We start from the raw sequence: 6,000 nt of genomic DNA on the forward strand, positions 1-6,000 counted from the left end.
GAGATTGATGATGACTTGCTGCAACTGTACAATCCAGTGTGTTTTTTACAACTAAATTGTAAAATCATGTCACATCTCTTTATTAAATTATTTTAGTAGAAAGCTGTTTAAATGTTACTTATATGTAATATATGCCATATTGAAGCATTAAAGATTCAATGATGAAAACTTCAGTGCTATATATTTCTTCTTAATTTCAGTTTTTGCTGAAAAAATATTTTGAGCTCATTTATCAAATAAAGTAGATAATAGACATTTGTCATTTGATTCATTCCCCCTTCATTAAACCAGGGAAATGTTTGTTTTTTCCAAGTTTTTCTTCAATTTTTTGTTTCTTAATTCATTTCATAATATGAATAAAATACAGGTAGTACAGTTTAATAACTCTATAATTTCTGAAAAGCTGTTATGCTTCCAGCATTAAAGAACACAAAATGCGTTTAATTCATTTGGTTTTATTACCTTATTTTTACATGTATACATTCACTTCATCATTCTTGTATAAACAACACCAGATGTTGCATACTTAGAGGAAAAAATCCCATAGCAACTGGTATTAAATATGGGTATAAAATTTATTATTGAGGTGAAAGCATTAATAGTCAATCAAATTTTGAATTCACATGGCTAATAGGAAGCACATAAAAAAAGAGAAAAAGAAGAGAAGTATTAAATAAACAATTGAGTATTCATGTATTCAAGTATTATTAACACAATAGTAATTTAAGTGTTTTCATTATTTGCATTTTTGTCATTTCACAATCATGACAACGATATCAAATATGCGACAACTTGACAAGTAATTGATGCAGTTCTTGTGCAGAAGAACACAAAAATCTCAAAGGTTCTCATGATTTGTACCCAATATTTTTTTTCATTATTAAATTTACGAAACGCGAGGTGCGTGAGCAAAAACAAATCCTACAATTGTTGCGAAAAAGGCCATCACATGAAAGAAAGTAAAAAACTAATGAGAATAAATGAGCTAACATGTCACTAGTGATACGTTGAGATAAAATATGATATATTTTGTTTCGTGCAGACTAGAAACTTTCATCGAGCAAGTCATTAAACGACAGTTACGACGCGCACATCTGCATTCCTATGTGGCCAACAATTAGCTCGTTCGTTAAAAAAGGCATCCGTCGTAGAAGCCGACAACTGGCTACCACAGAAGACTCGCTTTTAGGAAATTTATGTTTTTACAGTGATTTTCATCATAAAATTGCTTGCCAATCATACCAAAAACACATATACTTTTTCCTCACTCTTTCTCAAGGGGGGAGAGAGAAATTGTGAGATTTTCAGAAAAGCAGTCAATTTCGGAAAATCTAAGCGGTAATGGAAGAAATCCTCCATTTTTTTGGCGTCAGCCGCTAATTAAAGCCGCGCTTGAGATAGCCGCTCCAGTTATTATAGAACTCAATGGGGAAAACCATTGAGTTCTATAATAACTGGAGCGGCTATCTCAAGCGCGGCCTTAGATATCTGATGACGCAAAAAAAAAGGCGGATTTCGTCCGTTGCCGCTGAGATTTACCGAAATTGACCGCTTTACGAAAATTTCACAATTTTCCACTCCCTCCTGAGGAAAGAGTGAGGAAAATGTATGTGTGTTTTACGATTCGGCAAGCAATTTTTTGATGAAAATCACGATAAAAACCTACAATTCGTAACAGCGAGTCAACTGTTCTTTCAAGTTATCGGCTCCTACGAGGATGCATTTATAACTATCGACGAAAGAGCTATATGTCGGCTACACATTTATGAATGCAGATATGCATCGTTTTCTTACCAGCGTCAAACTTGTTTGATCGATTAAACTCTTTAGTCTATACAAAAAAGTATATCATAGTTCATCTCCACGGTGGTTCACGGGAGAGAATTTAGCTTATTTGTTATCATTACTATTTTGCTTCTTTTCGTGCAATAGGCAATGGCTTTCTTCGCCACAATTGTAGGATTTTTACTTGTTTCTTTGAAAAAGTAAATATTAAATCTCTGGATATTTACGGATTTTCTGTAATTCAGTTTCCTGTTAAATTTCAAAAAAACTCAAGTCTGCATAGGTTTGGTAAATGAAAACAAACAATATTGTATAGAAATTACTTTAAGTAACCTTTTTGTGATGTTCTGAAGTGCAACTGCATCAAATACTTGTAAAATTGTAGCACATTTTGATTTTGTTGTATTGATATATGAATTGGGCAAAAAGCAAATAATCATCAAAACACTTATGCTTCCAATGGTGTTTATAATTAATTTTTTGTTTTAATACTTCTACCTTGTTATCACTTTGTTTTGTTTTTCCTATATTTGCAATGTAAGTGCACTATAATTTGAATGATTAACACAGTTTTCACCTCAATAATAAATTTCATAAGCAGTTGGTAGTGCATTTTGTTCTCTGAGTATCCACATCTGGTGTTTTGTTCATACAAGAATGATGAATTGCAAGTAGATATGTCATAGCAAGGCAAAATAATCAAATGAATTAAATACCTTTAGTGTACTTTTGTGCTAGAAGCTTAAAAGCTTTTTAGAAATTATAAAGTTATTGGATTATATTACCTCTATATCATCAATCTCATGAAAAGAAATAAGAAGCAAAAAATTGTAGAAAAGCTTTGAAAAGTGAAAAAACTTTTCTTTAAAAAAAGGAGCAATAATGCATATGATAAATCTCCATTCTGTACTCTAATAGGTAAATAAGGTCAAACTGTTTCTTGAAGCAAAAACTGTAATAATGAAGAAATATACAGTACATTAACTTTAAAGGTTTCATCACTGAATCTTTAATGCTTCAGTATAGTGCATTAGATATTAGTAACATTTAAACAACACTCAACTAAAATATTTTGATAAAGATATGACATGATTTAAACATTAAGTTATATAAAACCCAATGGCTTATACAGTTTGAAGCTTCACATCTGCATCGACTCATCGTCATCTCAGTACAAATGTTTACATAGACGCAAACTTTATGGCTTTCCCATTTTATATGTTTGTGAATTGACATTTCATTAAGCATCAAAACACACACAACCTTCTTGCCATCTTTCTTTTGTTCATGAACTTTAACTTCAAAGCATGGAAGGCATCATTAGTGAATCCATTGTCTCCATCCATAGAATTTGACCATTATCAAATTAAATAACTCTGGATAAGGCAGACAATAAATCAATTATCTTTACAGCATTATCATTTTTTTAAGACTCTGCCTGGTCAATAACATTTTCCAGTCATCTTTACTCCTTGTTCTTCCCTGCATGTTGTCAGCAAATAGAACATAACAAGCTCTGCTCCAAATCATGGGTACTGTTGGGGCTGATCATTTCTTCTTGATACTTACTCACAGAGCAAAATGTGTGCAGGGTCTTTTTGCTTTAGGGAAACTATTTTGCAAATAGATGGGTAAAATTACGATTTCATGCATTAACAAATGGCAGAAAAGTATGCAGAATTTTATAGACAAAAACAGGAAAACATCAGTATAATTGGCGTTCAAGTCAGTCTTAAAAAATACTATCTTTAATATGTATTTTATGGCTTTTCAAGAGCATGTATAATTGCTTTTCAATCGTTGACGGACTAACAAAACAAGCAACTACCTCACCTGTGAGAAGCGATATGTTCCTTTTTGTGGAAACTACGACATCCAACAATTGAACGATTGAAGTGTTGACATTATAAAAGAAATGGCAAAAAAGATATCGTCACAGAATATGGAACTAACGATATCCGTATTCTGTGATATCGTGTTTGTTTTTGAAAAATTCTTTATAATTCACTATAGACACCAGGGGGAGGTCGAGAATATTATTTTTCTGCAAAGCGATCATTTCAGCGGAAATACGTCCGTTGGCCGCCATTTTTTTGGCGTCCTCCTCCCAGTAAAGTTAGCCGCTCCAGTTATTATAGAACTCAATGGGTTCTCCCCATTAAGCTCCATAAAACCTGGAGGGGCAAAGGGGCCTGGACCCCGTGGTCAAAAACATGGCGGTAATGGCGGATTTTGGTGGTCAAAACTTCCACTTTAAAAATTTTTTTCAATATTCACTCCCTCCTGATTTCTAATACTGTTTGTATGAACGAAAACAAGTGAGAAAAAAAACAATTACGATACCGACAGCATATCATGTGAAAATAATGCTTCAGCATTGCGTGAAAAACAGTACAGACACACATCAAAATAAAGAAGATCGACAGTAGAGAAACGCATATTTTGGATGTAACATTTAAGTTATTTTATGACATTTTAGCCTTTTAAAAGTGAAAATCAAACGGCATTCTTTACTAGACCTGTCAATCTCGTCAAACTTATACATTATTTCATGCTTTTGTGTGTTTGACTGTTTGTAAACAGTTTGGTGCACCTATTTTTCTTGCTTCAAATGGATAAATCTGTGTAAAAATGCTCCTAAGGAAGGAGGAAAATGTTTGCTTCAGTCCTACGACATAAGTCAACCGAAAGTTTACCATGGATACCTGATAAATCTACTGAAAACTCATAAAGTATGTTGAACTAGAAGAGCTACAAAAAAGAAAAAAATTCAAAACACCATGACACTGTTGCTTGGTAATTTGTATTTTGTAAACAGCTTGGCAGAATCTTGGATCTATTACTGAACAGAACTACATTAATTTTCCATTGAAATTACAAACTTGGAAACTAAAGTGCATTGGTTTCTCTGACAAAAACACTCTGTCTATCGCTGCATGAAGGCAAAATAGTTATTTGACAGTGTAGGTGAAGAAATTTATCAAGTTCTGTAGATATTATTGTGCATTATTTACAGTTTTTTGGAATTGTGTAATATATGTCATGAACAAGATATAATTTTTCAAAAATGCTAACCCCTTCAAGCACTACTACTCTTCTGTTTTGCTTAAACAACTTACAGCTACCAATACTAATTATTTATATGTACAAACTAACATTTGGGAATTAAATGACAAACAACTAGTTAAATCTTTGCATTTTACATCAAGGCTTTGAATTAGTTCCTTTTACCTCTTGGTAAAAAAATATTAATGAAAGACTTACAAATCAAGTTTCTCGAAAATAGTATTTTGTACAAAGAAACTAAATAATTGGAAAGGTCACATGTTGAAGACAGACTTTGCTTCTTTGACTAGGTTGCTTGACCATGAGCAAATTTAAATTTGTTTACAATTTGTTTAAAGAATTCTTTTTATTGATTTCTACTAATTCTTCATAAGACACAAAGAATTTCTTTGCCATCTACTTTTGCTTCTTCTACATTCAACTTCATTGTAACCAATGCATCCGATGTGAATTTGTGGATCACCTGGAATTATATTAAGTATGGATTTAATGAGATGAGACAATAATATGTTTAATTTTTCATGCATATTAATGATATAATCATAAGCTACTGTTGAACTAAAATTTCAAGGTAGAAACAAATCTTAGCACATTGTTCAACACACTACTTTCATCTTGGTTTTGAAGTATTAACCTGTTTACTATAACAATAAATACTTCATTTACAGAAACGCTAAGTAGTACTTTAAAATTGTTTGCATAAATCCAACTTTCCAATCTCATTATAATTGTCTACACCATACAGTCAGTCAAATTGAGCAAGCAAACAGTTTAATAGTTATTTTTATTATACAACATATACCATAGTTCTCGTTAATTTTGCATGGCACTGCATTCAATTTCAACACAACTCTGTTGTAAACTTTCACTTCATCTTTTCAAAAAAAAAACATGAACAAATTATGCCCCATTTTTGGGAGGTAAACTCAATTCAAATCAGGAGAGTTTAGCTTGATGCCTTGATCATGATACAAGATGGATGCAAAACTCGATAAATATTGACAGCTTCGCCACGTCTGGCGAGCGATTAAGTGAAGAACAAACAAGACTGGACCAAAATAACTTTAAATTAAAACTTAGTAGTAGAAACACTCTTCAAGTATCGTGTTAAAAACAAAATAGTAAGACTAATACTGTGGTACTTACCGG

General features: G+C 32.2%; 1 protein-coding gene across 1 annotated transcript in view; it reads left to right on the forward strand.

Annotated features, from left to right (window-relative positions):
• Positions 1-1,340: 1,340 nt before the first annotated feature.
• The window catches only part of LOC124456090 (probable ethanolamine kinase), a 35,006-nt gene continuing 30,346 nt past the window's right edge, over positions 1,341-6,000 (forward strand). Inside the window, exon 1 of the mRNA XM_047006624.1 lies at positions 1,341-1,429. The gene's annotated coding sequence lies outside the window, so the exon portion shown is untranslated. The remainder of the gene's footprint in view (positions 1,430-6,000) is intronic.

This window comes from Xenia sp. Carnegie-2017, unplaced genomic scaffold, assembly GCF_021976095.1.
Source record: "Xenia sp. Carnegie-2017 unplaced genomic scaffold, XeniaSp_v1 HiC_scaffold_42, whole genome shotgun sequence".
Classification (NCBI taxonomy): domain Eukaryota; kingdom Metazoa; phylum Cnidaria; class Anthozoa; order Malacalcyonacea; family Xeniidae; genus Xenia; species Xenia sp. Carnegie-2017.